Source organism: Rhinatrema bivittatum, chromosome 7, assembly GCF_901001135.1.
Source record: "Rhinatrema bivittatum chromosome 7, aRhiBiv1.1, whole genome shotgun sequence".
Classification (NCBI taxonomy): Eukaryota; Metazoa; Chordata; class Amphibia; order Gymnophiona; family Rhinatrematidae; genus Rhinatrema; species Rhinatrema bivittatum.
In genome coordinates, this window is record NC_042621.1 from 283,890,781 (window position 1) to 283,910,918 (window position 20,138).

Genomic DNA, 20,138 nt, shown 5'->3' on the forward strand with positions numbered 1-20,138 from the left:
AGGGCAGAACATGCTATCTCACTTATTATGGTGAATAAATGACTGTCTAATGGTTCTTATGAATGAAATGCACTCTCAACATATGCAATAAAGAATGCTCTTTGAAGAAGTATATCACCTGCACAATACATTATCTACGTCAATCACCTGAAGCCATTTTGACCTTTGGCCCTAATCTATGTTTTTGAAGAAAACAAGAATGTATATAGCAAGTCAGTGTGCCAGAGCAGATCATCATGACCATTAAAGCTGAAAAGAACAAGAACTATCTGTTTTACTGCAGTATTTCAGGTCTTACATTGCTTACAACCTTGTATTACATTTTATTACTTTTATGCAAGCAATGGCACAGTTTATCAGCTTGTAAAAGTAATACGGTTCATACAAACCAATCTAATGAGAACTCTGCCTTTTAAAGTTAGGATTTAATTCTCAACAGGATGAATTTCCTATTTTATGGGTTAGTCTTTGTGCGTAAATTGAAGCATTAAAACAATGAGATACAGCTCAAAGTTTATATTCTCAGGTCCCTCACCACAGATTTCATTTAAAAGTCTTCAATTATGCATTGAATGAATCTCTTTACCTTTACATCTGTTTAAAGCAGATTTAATTATCCTCTGCAATGTGCCTACACTGCTTCGGTCACCTCATTCTCCATCCCATCTTTAATGTACTCTACTGTGTGTCTTAAAAAGTCTGATCACTAACTGGATGCTGCGCTGTTTGGAAACACAATTATCACTCCAGTGTTGTCTGGACACTGAAAGACTGCATCCACCGCTCATAAGGACTGCATCAAGCATTCATGAGAAGATGCCAGAAATTCTAATATGCAGAATTAACAGTATTAACTGAGAAGCTCTAGTGTGACCACATTTGGACTACACTATCCAGTTTTGATTACTGCCTTACTACTAAGATATTGAAAGAAGAGAAAAAGGTTGAAGAAAAATGTACTCAACTCATGAAAGGAGATAGTCTTTTACTTGAAGAAAATGATAACTAAGAGAAGAAATAATGACCAAGTGAAACAATATTACAAGGATTTAGCTTCAGGATTTTTCAAGCTAGGGTGCACACTCAACAATCAGAGGGCACAAACAAAATAATTAGGGATTCAGTACATTTAGGATCAAGGATCACTTTTTCATTGTAAAGAAAGTAAGCCTCAGGAATAGTATGCTTTTAAGTCTTGTGTAAATGTCTCCAGTGCAAGTGTTTATGAAGAGTCTTCCTCTGGATTGCTTCAATATCTAGATCTTCTGGATAGGATGTCATAATTATCTATATTCATCTGGAGATGTGGCTTTCAGAACTGGATAACAGATTCCAGATGTGGTCTTACGAATGATTCGTTCAGTGGTGCTTCCTTTTTCCAGTAAGTTTTACCTCCCCATAAGCACCCCTGCATTCCTCTCATCACTGCCTCATCACGCTATTTAGCAACCTTGAGGTCATCAGCTATGATTACCAGAGATCCTTCCACCATAGGATAGGTAATATTCCAAAAGGCATTTCTGCAGGTTAAAGTGTGCTTTACCCATGAAAATGGAGAGGAACACAATTCCCTGCCTGATAGGTGGGTATATTTACTTGCATGTTGTCTGTATCACAAAGGTTTACCTGAAGTGACAGGAGGTGTTCCTGGGGGGGACTGAATAGGGGTTTGAGCTGAAACACAAAAGTTTGCATTTTGAAAAGCATGCAAGTAAACTTTCCTGAAAGAAATCTGTGCAGATATTAGCAAGCATAATTGTGTGCAGGAAGTTTTGGTGGGATTATTTTTGAAGGGAAAGTACACGAGTACTTAATCTTTAAAAGTTGGTGTTAAGTATGCATGCAATTGCCTTAAATCTTTTTAGGGCTATTATTCACTTACCTCCCCCGCCCCCTTTCCACCTATCAGTACCTTCCTTTTTCTCCACATCGCCATGTGCCACCAGCTTGGATTTCTGCATTTATTTCATTTATTTATTTATTTTGATTTATATTCCACTTTTCGCACTTTTTTCAGCATTTCAAAGTGGATTACATTCAGGTACTGTAGGGGCACTATACTTTTTATATGAACTCCTCCTCTGTGGCGGAGTTCAGAAGAACGCACCATGTATGCTATTTTATATTAGTGATCTTATTCACATGTTTTTATACCCGCTAATTGATTCATGCAAGTGAAATTGGACTTGTCTGTTTCTGCAGTTTTAGGGCGGGAGGTCTGGATGAACTGGTGGGCAGTCAGAGTAAAGTGCTAGGGGATCTAGGTGAACTGGAGAAGGACTGGACGAGCCGGTGGAGATATCTGCGAACTGGTGATTTCAAGTACTAGTGCAAGTATTTTCCAAAATGGAATATGCCTATACTTTATAAAATACTTTCTTCCATGTTTAATTCAGGGTTCTTATTCACACTGTATCACAATTATTTTGCATGCAAAATATACACACTTTTATAAAAAGGGTAAAAAAAAAGCATGTATTTTATTGCATTGGAACTATATGGATGTACTGGAACACATGTATGTACTTTTGGAGCAGAAATAGGAGTATTTTATAAACTATTCAACCCCTGCTGCACAGTTTATAAAATACTAGCATTACACGTCCACTTACACACTCAAATGCTGTAACGCTGATAGGTTTGAAAGTTGGTCTCCCTGTAGGAATATACTTTTAGGTGCATATCGGTCACACAATTTTATAAAGGGTCATTTCTCCAGGTATAACCCTAGTTTTCCTGCAGATGTCCCTGTGAAAATTACCCTGCCTGTCCGTTGCTACATTTTTAACCCACTCCTTCTGCTTTAATAGACCACTCCTTATTTCCACCACATCTGGACTGTCCACTTTGTTTCAGGTCTTATTTGCATCTGCAAAAAAAGGCAAACCTCTTCCATTAACCTCTCTGTAATATCCCTTACAAAAGGAAAGTGAGCCCTCTGGCACTTCACCAATAACTTTTCTTTCCTTAGTCTGAACTCCGTTTTTCACCACCCACTGTTGTCGATCACTCAGTCAGTTTCCAGCCCAGTTTACTGCTCTAAGACCTAGCCCTAGGCTGCTCAGCTTATTTATACGATGCCTGGGTGTAGAAGTGTTAAAAGCCTTACTGAAATCCAAGTACAACACAGCCAGCACCTGCCACTGATCTCATTCCTTGGACACTCAATCAAAGAAATTGATCTGATTTGTTTTACATGATCTACCTTGGATCAAGATGTAAAGATTTACCATATCAGCAGCTGGAATAAAGTAGTACATTTAGAAAAAGGCCAAATGCAACAGAGAAATGTATTTTTCTACTTTTGGTCACTTTGTTGCAGTCTCATGTTATTATTGTTTGTAGTGCTGAAAGAGTCTTCCCAGGGATAGCCCTGCTTTTGCATGACAAATGCACCTTGCTCTTGTCATTCTCTTGAAATGCAATCACATTTTAGAGTTTTTTTCTGCAGAAAGGTGCATCTTAACTGTTCTGTATTATTTTATTTTATTTATTTAAATACTTTTTGATATACCGATACTCAAGACTGGTGTCTTATTGTACCTGTTTACATTGAAACAAGGGGTAACCAATTAACTATGAGAATAAATAAATAAAGTTACAAAGAACAAGGGGTTTAGAGGATGGGAGAGTAGAGAGCGAAAGCAAAACAATTAGTATAATAAGTTATACGTTACTGATTCTTTAGTAACCATTTCGAAATCATGCTCCCTTAACATCTTCCCTGGAATCAGATTCCTACTGGTTGTGTGCCTGAAGCAGACTTCCTGAATTGGTTTGAGATGGCCCCTCCTTAGTCCCATTCAAGTCCCATCTAAAATTCAACTTTTTCGCAGGTTGCTTTTAATTGTTAAACCCTGGGTCTTCTGGCTCACAGTCTTTTCAATTTTAACCAGGTTTATTTTAATAAATACATTTCCAGTAGCTTATTCACCCTGGGTCAGTATACCTTGACTTGGTTGTCATATCCACATAACAGGGACTGTCTTAAATGTGTATCTCTACATTGCTCATATGTCTAGTTGCACTATAGAAAAAGGTTGTCTCTGACATCTATCTTAGAAAGCTGAAAAAAAAGGAAGAAGCCAAGATGGACAAATAAGAGGATGTCACACTATGTTCTACCATGGCATCCACTACTGTTCTATATTCTATTTCTTCCTTGGTACAAGGCATTTTGATCTGGTCTGTGCCTCTCTGTGCTAGGAAATGAGGAGAGCTGGGGAGACCTCTTCCTTAGAGGGGTGTGTCTCTGAGGTTGTAAGGGAAGGTTTCTCCACTGTGTGCCATGCCAGTCATCGGTATTTGAAAAAAGATCCATTGAGCACCCCAACAGTTGCACCATCAATGCTTCAGACAGTGGCTTTGACAGCCTTTCTCCACCCCAAAGATGGACTCAGTTCCCGTGGAACAGTTTCTTAACTGTGGGCCACAAGCAAAGAGTGGGAACTCAGCCAGGTCCTGGAGGAGGTGCTTCAAAGGTGACGCCAACTTCCCTGACTATAGACTTTGCCATCACTCTTACCCTTCAGGCACTGGTGGCAGCAGCTTCTTCTCCACTGTAAATGGGAGCTGCTGCAAGGAGGTTCTGATATAGCCAGCTTAGGAGCTGGTAGAGACCTTGGGAGATGTCATTTAACAAACTCATTAAATATAAGGCTTAGAAAGAACTATTAACAGAGGGCTAGATTCGGTCTATCATAAATGTAACAGCTTTATAATTTTGTCTGCCGTGATTAAAAGCTACATAAAAGTATTACAAGAAGTAACCGGAATTATGATTCAGCTTTGCAAAGCTGTAGCTGAAGAGTTTTCTGGATCTATTTATGGATCTATTTCCTGGGCAACAAAGGGGTAAGCGGGGAAAATCCTTGAAGGCAAAAATGTCCCTTCTCTTCGCAGGGAGATGAATGCATGATATTTCAATGTGCCTGCAAATTTTAGCCACCAGTGAAAGGGATTAAGACAGTGAAGGGAAGGTGCATGCAGGGATTTCATATTAACAGTCCCTAGATATTATTTTCCCATATGTAATTTGCACCTTTCAGTGTGTGGCAAAGTACAATGAGAGGTCAGCCAGCATCATTTTCTTAAGCACCAGTGTGGAAAGATGGACAACTCTCTCCTGTTATGATTTTCTCAGGTCCTACCTCCAATGAGGTAGGATGGGGGGGGGGGGGTGTCACCTTCCAGGGGAAGGAGGGCTCCCAGAGGTAGGGGACTTCTGCTCAGGGAAAGTGTAGAGTGTACGAGCTTACACAGGAGCTTAGGTTTTCAATGATCTGTTCTGTTTACAGCTCAATTGACATTGATTGTGGAGACAATTATGACGGATTATGTGGATGGTAAGATACTTTCAGCAAAAAAAAATCTTTTATCACTATCATCATCAAGTGCCTTCTTGAAAAAGAAAACATTTGGTAGCAAATCAAAAAGAATAACTCACTTCGGAGGATAATGCTGATGCTTCATTGTGCGATTGGCCATTATTGTTAAAACCGTTATAGTGCATTATTGTAGGTTCTCCGAGGACACGCAGGATGTTAGTCCTCACGCATGGGTGACATCATTGGATGGAGCCCTGGTCCGGAACTTTGATCTCAAAGAATCTAGAGCTAGCTGTAGTTAACACTCTGCCCCCCCTAGACAGAGTCCCTTACTCTCTTTTTCCAAAGAGCCTTGTGGTTGCGGGAGCCATGTGGTCATGATATTCAGCTTTGCTCTCTCCTCACAGTTTTTGTTGTGATTTTTTCTGGAGCTGCAGCTGTTTTTCTTTTTCTTTTCCTTACAGTAGTTTTTAATTTTATTTTATCTCTTCCCTTCAACTTTCTGCCAGCCACATGGTGGGCCTTAGTCACTGTGCAGCCTGGCACAGTCTATTTCTTGATAAATAAATACTCCATCTGCAGTTTAGTTTCTGTGTTCTCTTCTTGCTCTGTTTGTTTTTGGTGCCCTTGTCTGGTGCTGTCAGGACTGACAGAAAGCAGTCTGTGAGGATTCCATCCAGGCCACTAAGCCTGGGGACTAGCCTACTCAAGCAGGAGTTCTATGTTGTTTCATGGATCAATTGACATCAATGGAGATGCAGACAATGAAGGGATGGAGGGCCAAACAATTCCTGTGAGGGAGGAGGAGATATCATACTTCCACATTCAAAGGAACTTGTCTCCACAGGCAGGAGCCTGGGCAAGCAGCGTTGCTGCTGCATCTTCGATGCTATGCCCAGTAACAGTTGCCCGTTTACACCCATGTCAGTGCATTGATGGTCTGATGGATCAATGTCAGGGGGTATGTGACTGCCCTCAATACCATAAGGGCCATCAACAGGTAGGTGCCATTGAGCAGTGTGCACGCTGTTGATTGCCTTAACTGGGCTTTCTATGCCTTAGGTGTCATCAGATACTGGCAGGCACTGTAGGTGCCACCAAGTGCCATGGGCTGTCAATGCACCAGAGAAACAGCATTAACCTTAGCGTCATTGAGCACATTGATGCAGTAGAATAGCAGCACCTACCTCTAGTGTCATGGTCCAGACCTTGTCGGGAACCAGGACTGTCATCAAATGTCATGGTCACCATCGATGCCATTGGAGATGCCTTCTATGCCATCAAGGTGCGAGGCCACCCTCAAGGACATCGAGGTACAGGGCTGCTCTTGAGGCGATTGAGTGCCATGGAGGCTATTGGGCGTGTTTTCCAGCGATGGCATTCATGGCTGCTCTTGACGGTGTTGACCACCATTGCTGTCAGGGGGCACCAGGATCACCATCGATTGCCTGGTTACACTTGAGGCTGTGAACCACCGGGGCTCAGGGTTCCTAAGAGCCTTCAACTACCATAGAAGCCCTCATCCAACAGTGTATTCAGGCCTGGGGTGGCCATGGTGCTGTCGAGTGCCGGGATCTCAATCAACCAGAAGCACCCTGCAGCGCCGAGGCATCCAGGGTGCACGATAGCCTGGTGACCTTGAAAGTATCAAGCATTGGAGCACTGATGAGCCCTCTTGGCACTGTCTGGAAAAGACACTAAGGGGCATTGAGGTGTGCCATTGATGATGTAAGACTGTTGGGTGCCATACGCATTGACACTCTTGGGTGCCTGGAGCCACCGTACCTCATCAAATGTGCTGGAATCGTGAGGCATCAGAGGCCTCACAGGGCTTTGAGCATCACCAATGCTGCCAAGCACCGAAGGTACTATTGAAGATAGCATCATTGATGCCCTCCGGTGCATAACTGAGCCAAGGGAAACAGTCAAGGACACCAGGCCATCATCATTTACTTTGGGCACTGATGAGGCATGTCAATGTCATGGGGCACTCAGTGGTACATTGGTACCACAGGGCCTCCACCTTCAGGCACCATGGACATCATCATTACCTCTGGACCATCGACGCTTTACTGGTTTCCATTGGTGCCACCGACCCTCGGATATTTTTGGGCACCATGTACACCATGGGTGCCGCTCGGCTGTTGGTATCTGCAGGCACCTAGGGCACCATCAATGGTAATGCATGTCCTCGAGTCTTCCAGGCACCTGTGATACAATCAAATGTCATTGGAGCCCTGGACATGGTGTCGGTGCCATAGATGCGATCCATCACTTGTGAGTACCAAGGGCAGTATTGGCGATGGGGGCACTGTTGCCCCTGTGGTCACTGGTGGACGTGGTTGGATACTGCAGGGCACCATCACAGATCCACTTTTCTTCATTCCCCCTGCCGTTGAAGCAGAGAGTTATGCTGGATATGCGTGAAGTATCAGTCTTTATTTCTACCATTTTGCCTGACACAGACATCAGATTCACTGGTCTGTAATTTCCTGGACCACTCCTTGATCCCTTTTTAAAAATTGGTGTCACGGTGTGGTATTCCTGCTCCTACGTTGCATCAGTGGATGACAGAGGGATGAATTGCCTTTCAATTCTTCAGCTTTGATGGCTGGGATTGACCTGTGCACCACCCAAAATTGTGTTGACATGCTTAATGAGTGACACCTGATCTTTGCACTGCAGAGAACTTCATCAGTAATCAGGATCAAATTTCAGGACAACTTGAGGGGTGAGGCTTCGACAGCCCTTCCTAGAGTCTTCAGGTACCATAGATGATGTTCCAAGATCCAAGAGGAACTACTACGCATCCAAGATCCACCACCTAGTCTTCGACGCTAAAGCCCTCTTCAGCTACGTCTCTAACCTCACACAAACAAGCCCTCCAGAAATCACACTTACCCAAGCTAAATCTAAAGCGGAAGAACTAGCAATATTTTTCAACAACAAAATCAGCAAACTTCTAACTCAGCTTCCCCCTAACACCGTCTCTACATCAACCTCACCTCAGACCGCTTTCAACTATACCCGCTTAGCTGAACTAGAACTCACCTCCTCCATTGAGATCCTAGGTATCCTACGGAAAATGAAACCATCCTCTCACCCATTGGATCACATCCCCTCGAAACTGCTTCTATCAATTCCTGACGCCATCTCCAAATCACTGTCTGACATCATAAATTGTTCAATAACACAAGGATCTTACCCATATGACCTCAAATTAGCCTCACTCAAACCACTACTCAAGAAACCAAACCTAGATCCTAACGACCCAAACAACTACCGACCGATTGCCAACCTCCCCTTCATAGCCAAGATCATGGAGAAATTGGTGAACACCAGACTCTCAACTACATTGAAGAAAACAACCTCTTATTCCCATCGCAATACGGATTTCGCAAAACACTAAGCACGGAATCCCTCCTCATCTCCTTAACAGATTACCTCATTCTAGGCCTTGACAAAGGACAAGCCTTCTTACTGATCCTACTGGACCTTTCTTCAGCTTTCGACACCGTCAACCATTCCCTACTCATTAAACAGCTGGCCTCCATAGGTATCTCAGGCTCAGCACTCTCTTGGTTCATGTCCTTCCTCAGCAACAGAGGATACAAGGTAAAGTTACAGAACAAAGAATCCACACAACATCCTTCATCAGTAGGAGTCCCACAAGGCTCTTCCCTGTCTCCTACTTTATTTAACATTTACCTCTTACCGTTATGCCAACTTCTCACCGACCTTAACCTCAAACATTTCCTTTACGCTGATGATATCCAGGTCCTGATCCCCATTAAGGATTCCCTTACAAAAACGCTAGCTTACTGGAACTCCTGCCTTCAAAAAATTCAACTCCTCCTCACCAACCTTAACCTAGTACTTAATTCCAGCAAAACTGAACTCCTGCTCATCACCTCTGAGAACAGCACCATCACCTCGACACAGCAAGGCACAGCAACAACAATTACACAAGTAAGAGACCTAGGAGTCTTAATTGACAATCACCTGAATTTCAAAGCCACTATCAACAAAACCACTAAAGACTGTTTCTACCAACTACAAGTACTGAAACGAATTAGACCTCTTTTCCATGCCCATGATTTCAGAACCATTCTGCAAGCTATCATATTTTCTAAATTAGACTATTGTAACACCATCCTACTTGGCCTTCCCGCTTCATACACCAAACCGCTCCAAATGGTACAAAATACAGCTGCTCGAATACTGACAAATTCTAGGAGAAGGGATCACATAACCCCCATCCTAAAAAGCCTCCATTGGCTACCCATACACTTTAGAATAATATACAAGGCCATTCTTACTACATACAAAAATATCCACCTACTGGCTCCCATCGACCTACAAATCCCTCTCCAACTACATAATTCGTCAAGACCGACAAGAGAGGCATACAAAGGATCGCTACAGGTACCACCGCCTAAATCTACCAGACACAACACGCTAAGAAATCGGGCTTTCTCCACAGCCATTCCACCAATATGGAACTCCATCCCTACAAACCTCAGACTGGAAACATGCATCGCAACCTTCAAAAAAAGACTAAAGACATGGATATTCCTACAAGCATTCCCGGACTCCAATTGATTTATCTCATCCACGCATCCTTATCTCCGCCCACTCTATAATCAATTATCTCCACTATCGTTTTTACTTGTTTGAATTTTAATCTGTCTTTTCTCTTCCTCCCCGCCAAGTTTTTAATTACCCTGTTATATGTAACTGCATTTTCCGCACCACTGTTTCTAGTTTATGTTTCACGATGCACCCGTGTTTTATGTGAACCAGCATGATGGGACTGCGATCTCGAATGCCGGTATATAAAAACCTTAAATAAATAAATAAATAAATGTTATTGATAGTTTACAAATTTCCAGCAGCATATTCATATTGCATCCATCGGTCGCAGACAGCTGCGACCGCTCTGCCTTACCTCTTTTTCTCCCCTGTCTCTCTCTCTGGGCAAGATGGCTGTCTCCTGTGCCGAGTGCCATGGGCCTCGGCGTTCTACGACCAGCATGGTTGTCCCCATCCGCCATGCTCACTCCTGTGGCCTTCTGGGCATGAGCGAGCACATCTCTGACACTCATGGCGGGAACCTCAGGGGGCTGCCCCACCGCATGACATCAGTACCTCCGGGTATAACTAGCCTCCACTTCCACTACCTAAACGAGTTAGCAAAGACTTCGCTTTGCTACTCTACCTGCTCTAAGCTGCCTGCTTAGACGCTTCCTATCGCTAAGGGCCTCGCTCCAGCAGAAACTCTAGACACCTGCTCCTCAGGGGTCTCTCACTTCCTACTACCCTTCGAGGCCTCACTAACTTAGACAACTGCTCCTCGGGGGTCTTGTCTCTTATTCTTTCCAGGATATTGGACCTTTGGGTACTCGCTCCTCGAGGGCCTATCCTTTTCATATCCTGCACCACGGACCTTCAGTCCCACCATTCTACCATCAGGAAGACACTTTCTTTCCGTGAGTACCTCTACGAACAGGCGCTCCAACTCCACCCACCAGCCGCGGCATTACCCGCTCTGCGGGCTCCTGCCTATCGTGAACATCTGGGTGAGACTACACTACTGAGCCTGTTGAGCGTATTAGCACCTCGTCGATCAGTGCCTTACCTTCCTGCTTTACCATGTATTACAGCAGTACAATAAAGACTCTATTCATTCTGTGTCTGCTGTGTCAGCCAATCGCTGTGGTTCCCCACAGGGCTCCTCCCCATGGACGGAGTCATCTCCATTGTGACCAAGGGTCCACAATGCCTCAAACACAACAGTTTGCAATTTCATTTTTCACTTCTTTCAGCACTCTGGGATTTATACCTTCTGGTCCAGGTGATTTGCTACTCTTTACTTTGTCAATTTGCCCTAGTACATCTTTCAGATTCACTGAGATGTGTTTCACCTTTGAATATCATTTCTGGCATGGGTATCTTTTCATCTTCCTCATTGAATTCTGAAGCAAATAATTCATTTAGTCTCTCTGCTATGGCTTTGCCATCTCTAAGACATCATTTTATCCTTTGATCATCTAATGGTCCAACTGACTCCCTCGTAGACTTTTTGCCTCGAATGTACCTGAAAAAGTTTTTATTATGAGTTTTTGCTTTCATAGCAAGCTTCTTTTCAAATTCTCTCTTTGCCTTACTTATCAATGCTTTGCATCTGACCTGCCAGTGCTTATGCTGTTTCCTATTTTCTTCATTCAGATCCCTTTTCCATTTCTTGAAAGATGTTCTTTTAGATATAATGAACAGAAGGATTCAAGTGAAAGGATTGGTAGTTGTTGCCAGGTATCTTGGCTATCTTGCCAGAGCAGAGCTTGTTCTTGCTGGCTAAGAGATAAGTGCAAGGCATAACACAACTTACATTTCTGCGGCATTTTTATGTGTTGGAACTGTTTACCATGTACAACTGGGAGCAGCACAGGCCAAGTCCACTTTAATAATTCCCTTAGTGAGACCTAATTCAGGGACTGATGTAATAAAGACGCATGCTGAAATCCGCGGATATTTTTGGCATGAATGGCAAAAGCCAGCAGCAGTGTGGGGTGTAATAATGGCCGCATATGCTAAATAGATACGTGCATAAAATCCATATACATCAAGCACACGCACCATAATGTGCACAGCAATGTATGCTCATGGTCCTATGTAGTATATTATGCAGACACCCGTGCAGAAATCCACATAGGAACCCATCGCTGTGTGAACATCCGTGATTGATTCTAGGTGCGAAAGCCTTTCTTTTTAAAAAAATTGAATAAATTAGTGGTCCAGAAGTTGATGTGAAGGTGAGTAAAGCAAAGTGGGTTAAAGTCCTTCATGTTTGGACTCCAACCGCTGGGAAGAGTGTGAAATGCAGATCAGGAATTCTGCCTCATCGAGAAGCTGCCTTCTCTCTACCAGTTCCATCTACTACTTGGCTGACCCCCAAAAGAATCAAAAATCCGGTCTCCACAACAATGCTTTCACTTAACTTCTGCCCTGAACCAGGCGCTAAAAACCTGCATTAAAAAGCCTGCACTAACCCAGTCTCCCTGCTAGCATGGCTCCCTGCATTGCCCATAATTAGATAATCACCTGCTTTACATTCCATTAGGATGCAATTGTACAGAATCTTCTGAGGATTTTTTGAACGGATTTATGCGCATGTTTTTCCCATGGTGAATACATTATTACATACCCTTATGAGACTAGCAAGAGAAAAACCTGCGCAGAAACCCACGCAAGTGCATGCAAAAACCTGCAGCAGCTTTAGCACTGCTTATTACATTGGCCGCTTGGTATAGATATGGCTCCGGATAATGCACTTTCAGATATATATATTAGAGATGTGAATCGTGTGCCCGATCGGGTTCGGATAGAGGGGGGAAAAAATCTGATCGTGGGTGATGTGGGTGATGTGAATCGGAATTGGTTCCGATTCACATCGTTATTTTTTTTTTTAGTGAGGCCCGACCCTTTAAAATTAACCCCTTACTTTCCCCCACCCTCCCGAACCCCCCCCCCAAAACATTTTACGATTACCTGGTGGTCCAGTGGGGGCGCGGGGACCAATCTCCCGCTCTCGGGCCATTGGCGCTATTTTGGCTGCCACTCAAAAATGGCGCCGATGGCCCGATAAAAAAAACAACCCACCTGACCCTTTAAAAATGACCCCTTAGCTTCCCCCACCCTCCCGAGCCCCCCAAAACATTTTAAAATTACCTGGTGCTCTAGTGGTGGTCCCGGGAGCGATCTCCCGTTCTCGGGCTGTCGGCTGCCACTCATAAAGATGGCGCCGATGGCCCTTTGCCCTTACCATGTGACAGGGTATCCGTGCCATTGGCCGGCTCCTGTCACATGGTAGGAGCACTGGATGGTGGCGGCCATCTTTAAAGAGACTGCGATGCAGTGCGCCCTACACAGCCCACCCGCAGGACTGGTCACGGACCTCGCTGGACTCGAAGTAGCCTCTAGACGAGATGTGGAGTAATGAAAGGAACCTGTCTCAGAAGCTGTAGAGGTCTGCACCGGGGCGCGCCCTACACAGTTGCCAGTGGCTGGTCTCGGACCATGGGCCATACATTCTCTTCTCAGAACTTACACTGCTACGAGTACCAGCTTTCATTCATTTGCTTCACAGTCTCCATAGACTAGGTACTTCTACATTTATTTATTTATTTATTTATTTATTTATTTATTTAAGGTTTTTAAATACCGGCAATCATGAGGACATATCTTGCTGGTTTACATGAAACGGGGTGCATTAAATACATCAAACTAAAACTGTGGTGATCGAAGGAAACAGTTACAATTAACAAGGGTCACAGAACTTGGAGAAGAAGGAAGAGATAGGAAAGAATAACTGGTTAGACAAAATACAAATTAAATTAATTAACTACTATGCACAAATGGTATTGTTAATGGTTGAATGTTTTGGGGAGTCCTTGGATTGAGTCCTTGGATTGTGTCATTAGATTGTGTCTGGGAAAGCTTGCTTGAATAACCAAGTCTTAAGTCCTTTCCTAAAAGTTAGGAGGCATGGTTCTAGTCTGAGATCTGTAGGAATGGAATTCCATAGAGAAGGGCCAGCTGTGGAGGTGGCCCGATCTCTGAGGGTAATGTGTCTGGTCGTTTTCGTGGGAGGAACTTGGAGGGCGCCTCTGTAAACTTCTCTGGTAGGTCTTGTCGAATTGTATGCTTGGAGGGGGATTTGAAGATCGAGGGAGATGCGTTGATGTATAGTTTTGAAGATGACACACATGGCTTTATACATGATACGGAAGTATACGGGTAGCCAATGTAGCTCTTTCAGGATGGGAGTTATGTGGTCTCTCTTTTTTGCGCCTGTTAGTAGTCGGGCTGCTGAATTTTGAACCATCTGTAATGGTTTGGAATAGGATGAGGGCAGACCTAGCAATAGGGAATTGCAATAGTCTAATTTTGAGAAGATGACTGCTTGGATGATCGTTCTGAAGTCTTGAGCATGGAAGAGAGGTCTTATCCTTTTCAGGACATGGAGTTTATAGAAACAGTCTTTGGTTGTTTTGTTGATATGTGCTTTGAAGTTTAGCCGGTTGTCTATTATCACTCCTAAGTCTCTAACTTGTGAGGTAGGTAGGTTGGTAAGAAGAGAAGAGTTAGAGCTATTGTTCTCAGGAGAGATGAGTAGGATTTCTGTCTTGGAGGAGTTTAAGATGAGGTGAAGGCTGTTGAGTAGTTGTTTGATTTTCAGGTGGCATGATTCCCAGAAGTCAAGAGTTTCAGAGTATGTGTCTTTGATGGGGATGATGATTTGAATATCATCTGCGTATAGGAAATACTTTAGATTGAGGTCGGTGAGAAGTTGGCAGAGAGGAAGAAGGTAAATATTGAAAAGAGTCGGAGATAATGAAGAACCTTGCGGGACTCCTATGACGGCGTCAAATCTTGAAGATTCCTTGTTTTGGAGTCTAACTTTGTAGCCTCTGTTGTTGAGGAAGGTTTTGAACCAGGATAGGACAGTGCCGCTGATTCCTATGGACGACAGCTGGTTTAGGAGGATGGCGTGGTTGACCGTGTCAAAAGCTGTGGATAGGTCTAATAAGATCAATAGGAAAGAGTTTCCTTTGTCGAGGCCCAATAAGATAAGGTCTGTCAACGAGGTGAGGAGGGATTCTGTGCCTCGATTTTTTCGGAAGCCGTGTTGTGGGGTGAAGAGAAGATTGTTGTCTTCGATGAAATCTGAAAGTTGAGAGTTCACTAGTTTTTCCATGATCTTGGCAATGAATGGGAGGTTAGCGATGGGGCGGAAGTTGTTGGGGTCCTTCGGGTCAAGGTTAGGTTTATTTAGGAGCGGTGAGATTGAGGCCATTTTGAGATCATCTGGGAAGGTTCCTTGGGCTAGGGAGCAATTGATGATATTTGTCAATGATGTGGCTATTGTGTCTGGAATAGATAGAAGTAGTTTGGAGGGGATGTGGTCTGCAGGATGAGACGAGGGTTTCATTCTTTTCAGGATGGCTTGTATCTCAATGGAAGAGACGGGTTCAAAGGTGTTTAAGCTGACGTTTTTGTAGGCAGGTTGTTGATATGTCTGGAGGGCGGCGGTGTCGGGAGGCAGTTGTGTTAGGAGATTGGTGATTTTATTTTGGAAAAACTGAGCAAGTTCTTCAGTACATGCTTGCTTCAGCTCCTTGATACTATGTGCCATTCATCTATGTTTCAGAAGTGAGTTTAGTGGACCTATGGCAGTTAGGATGATTCAGGGATAGAATATTCCACTTTGATTATTACTGCATACAGCATATCCCACACAAGTTTCAGAATGGGGCCTCAACAGGCACATGGCAGTTTTCAGCACATTCCAGAATGGAGGCAATCACATAGGTTGTTGCCAATATACAATACCCTCCAAAGGTTTTGGAGGGGTTGTGCTATCTCCAAAGCAATATAAGGTATATTTTAAGCATTATCATGGCTTACCAAGTCATTGAACAAGATCATCAAGAGCTGTTAAAGCTCTAGGCAGCATCAGTCTTTGTAAGATATGGCCATAGCTAAGTTGGTGAGGTGCCCACAGCAAGTGAGATGTCACTACCATGGGCTTGTGGTGGAGTTGACTATGACCTAGAGTGCACGGCATGTGCAATTCTTGAAAGCTGGCTGAGTAGGGAATAACATATAGTGTGGTATCCCTGCTCCTACATTGCATCAATGGGTAACTTTTTAGCTGGGAATGGCCTGTGCACCACCCAAAATTGCATTGGAATGCTTAATGAATGACACCTGCCCTTTTATGGAACAGGACTTCATTGCACCACAGAGAACTTCATCGGTAATCAAAATCAACAGCCCTGTGTCTCCCAACGGCACTAATTGCTGTAACACTATACTATGAAGCACTTGTGAATTGGAGCATGGAATGATGGCTCTGTGTCCACAACAGTGCTACATAACAATAGCATGATCCTATGGAGCATGGATACACTTCGTGTACTTTGAACGTATCGAGAGTATTTACAAACATTCCTACAGTCCGGTAGATATTGAACACCGGCTATATGCACATCACTTCCTGTCGGAGTTTGGAGCCGCTCCTATTGAAATCGAGAACTTTTGTTGCTGTCTGAATGCACACTACTTGTGTAATCGCTCTGATTATATGAACATGAAGGTTCAATAATCATGTTCTTGAGAGCCCCTGAAGCAGCCCCCTGATGGGGAAACTCAGGCCTAGAGTCAGGCATTCAATAAACAGATTTTTAAAGGGCTTTCGGCTATTTCTTGTTTTAACCCCTAGGGATAGAGAATATATTGAGGTTTTTGTAATTCAATCATTGTTAGTAATTGTTTAGTAATTGAATTGTTGTATGCATTGACCTATGCTGTTGCCATATCCATCCAATAAAGATCTTTATTTTCAATAATGGTGTGACAGAGTTGTCCTCTACAAATGTGATAGGATATGGTTTTGGGTTTGAGAGAAATCATCTTTTATTGATCCCATTTGAATAATCATTTGTGCATACTTATCCAGCTAAATTCTGATTTATCCAGCTAAGTGCATAGTAACATACATAGTAATGATGGTAGAAAAGGACCAGATGGACCATTCAGTCTGCCCAGCAAGCTTCTTATGGTAGCATCTGCCACTCTGTGCAGAATACTCCATGTTTCTCTTGAGGGTAATATTGTTGCTACTTAGAAGGACAAATTTGAACTTATCCTTCTAAATAGCACTTTTTTAAAGACTTATCTGGCTACAGTAAAAATCAAGGGAAAGCGGGCAAGCGCCCGCTCTCCTGGCATGCGCACAGGACACTCTCCTGTGTGCGCGATACAGTAAATTAATTTATTTAAATTAGGGTCCACAGTAAAAAGAGGCGCTAGGGACACTAGCGTGTCCCTAGCGCCTCTTTTTGGACAGGAGCGGCGGCTGTCAGCGGGTTTGAAAGCCAACGCTCAATTTTGCCGGCATTGGTTCTTGAGCCAGCTGACAGCCATGGGTTCGGAAACCGGACGCCGGCAAAATTGAGCCGCGGGCCCATTTTACAATTTTTTTTTAAATTATTTTTTACTTTTTTAACTTTTGGGGCCTCCGACTTAATATCGCCATGATATTAAGTCGGACGGTGCACAGAAAAGCAGTTTTTACTGCTTTTCTGTGCACTTCCCTGGCGCCGGCAGAAATTAATGCCTACCTTTGGGTAGGTGCTAACTTCTTAAAGTAAAATGTGCGGCTTGGCTTCACATTTTACTTACTGTATCGCGCGAGAATGACTAATAGGGCCATCAACATGCATTTGCATGTTGCTGCCGCTATTAGTTTCAGGGGAGTTGGACGCACGTTTTTGACGCGCTATTACCCCTTACTGAATAAGGGGTAAAGCTAATCCATCGAAAACACGCGTTCAAATGCCAGTTAAGAGTGCTCTCCATTGGAGTGCACTGTACTGTATCAGACTGATACTCAGATAAGTCTGAAAAAGGCTACTCAGTGTTATGGTTGGTGGCTCTCAGGACATCCCCGCAAGCCAGCACACTCACCCCAATGCCACCAGTACCTACTCATGGCCTGCATGCCACCTGACATTGATTGCCACTGAAAGAATTTTCCAGACTTATCCTGGTATATAAGATACCCAGATAAGTCTTTAAAAAAGTGCTATTTAGATGGATAAGTTCAAATTTGTCATTCTAAATAGAAGAAATATTACCCTTGAGAGAAAGGTTGCAAATAGATGTTAAATAACATGGAATACAGGGCTGACCCTTGGGGAACTCCGGCAGTTATTAACCGACAAAAAGAAGAATGACAACCAGTAATGACTAGCTTGGTCAAAAAATCCCCAAACCAATTCAAACCAGATCCACCAATCCCAGTGCCAGCAAGTCTGTTTAAAAGGGTGTGATTAACCATGTCAAAGTGGCTAAAATGTCTAAAAAGAATCATAACAAATGAATGTCCTTTGTCGAAATAACAGGGAAGAGAATCATGGACTCATACCAATTTTGGTGCTATGAGTTTTATGAATGCCTGCCTAATGGGCTCAAAATCTGATGTTTAGCCAGAAAATCATGAAGCTGAATCAACATGGCTTTCTCAACTAGTTTGCTAAATATGGGAACTGGAGATAGGTTGGCTATTAGGAACATGGATCCAAACACAGTTTTCCCTTTCTTCAATATGGACCAAATTGTGCCATTTTCAATTGTTGGGAAATAAAACTTTCAGAAAATGAACAATTTATTAAGGTGGTCAGAAGGCTGTGGGCCAGAGATCTCATGGCTAAGATCGAGGGAAGAACAGGAATTTTTAAGAAAGGATAACAATTGTTCATAGGAAACTTGTCCCATAGCATACACTACACCTTCTTCCCGGTTAACTCAGCAACTGGGTCTAGAGTACCAGGTCCCAAGACATCCTATAGATCCTTTTCTTACAAAAATCAGCACATTCATCACAATACAATGCTTCTGTCTCTATGAATCTTTGCATAGGGCAAGTTAACAATTCTTTAAAGCAAACAATTCTAGTGGCTGATTTAAAGATCTCTGGAACTGTGTAACATTATAAGCCTTTAGTGCTTCAAATTGTTTTTATAAATACTCATCAAAATATTAATCTTTAGATGCACTGATTTTTAATTTTCTCCAGTGTCTTTCAGGTCACCTTAATTTTCTCTTTTCTTCACGCACCCTTTGGAAAACCAAGGAAACATGTTTAGCATGAGTGCACAATATTCATGGTTGAAAGGATACAACAGTATCAATAGCAGACAACTTATCAATTGAAGAAAAAAACAAACAACCCACAGATGATGCATCAGTAGATAAAGGGGATTCCACTCAAGAGTCCTTAAGTTTCTCGACATCAGAAATCAGTTGAACTAGTTTATTTATCCTTACTCCCATTGAAATAAACCATTGTTTTCTAACCTTAAATATGATCAAAAAATGATCAGACCATCGCAAACATTCAATATGCAAATAATTAACACACTCCTCGGTCATATATTTAGTGGGAATAATTAAAAGATCAAGAGTATGATCATGTTAGTAGCATGCTTAGAAAGGAAGGGATGAATTTTGGTAATGTTGTAGAGTTAAAAAAGGACACATTTGTAGTGTTTTGAATGTGTATAGAGAAGGAAAGAAAGGAATCAAAGATGAACTGAAAGAAGGCTGAGGGAATCATGAGAATGATTGTGTCATCCACAGAGTCAAAAAATAAGGGAAAAAAGTAGATTTGAGGTAGGGGGCCGAAAAGTTCCATCTTGGCCAAATTATGTTTAAGATGGAGGTAGAATATCCAGGTGGCAATATCTAGATTAGTTTTACTTCTCAAGAGCGCGACGGTGAGACACATGATGGGACCTGTATCATCAAGAACTGTCCCAATTGACTACCAACTCCCCTCTGCCTTCACCATTAGGAGGGAAGGTTTTATCTGGATTAGATACTGTTGTTCAATGTCACTAATGTTACATGCTGTAAAATGTTATTCTTAACCTCAATCGGTACTTAATGTAAAATGTTGTTTTAACTGTAAACCGGAGTGAAGGCCTGTGCCAAACCTCGGTATATAAAAACATATAAATAAATAAAAATAAATAAATTGCAGACTATTTTTAGATACTTATAACAAATGGAATTATTTCAAAGTGAATGGTATATGAATTCGGGGCAGCACAGTAATCGTTCTCACAGGGCAGCAAAAAAACCTAGCACTGGCCCTGCATACATAGAACACTTACAAAACAAATAATTAAGCCACTTTAAATATACATCACGGAAAGCTACTGGAATATTTGATTTGCTCACTAT

At 42.7% G+C, this 20,138-nt stretch overlaps 1 protein-coding gene across 1 annotated transcript in view; it reads right to left on the reverse strand.

Annotated features, from left to right (window-relative positions):
- LOC115095960 (VPS10 domain-containing receptor SorCS1-like) overlaps positions 1-20,138 on the reverse strand; it is a 1,120,107-nt gene that overhangs the window by 110,912 nt on the left and 989,057 nt on the right.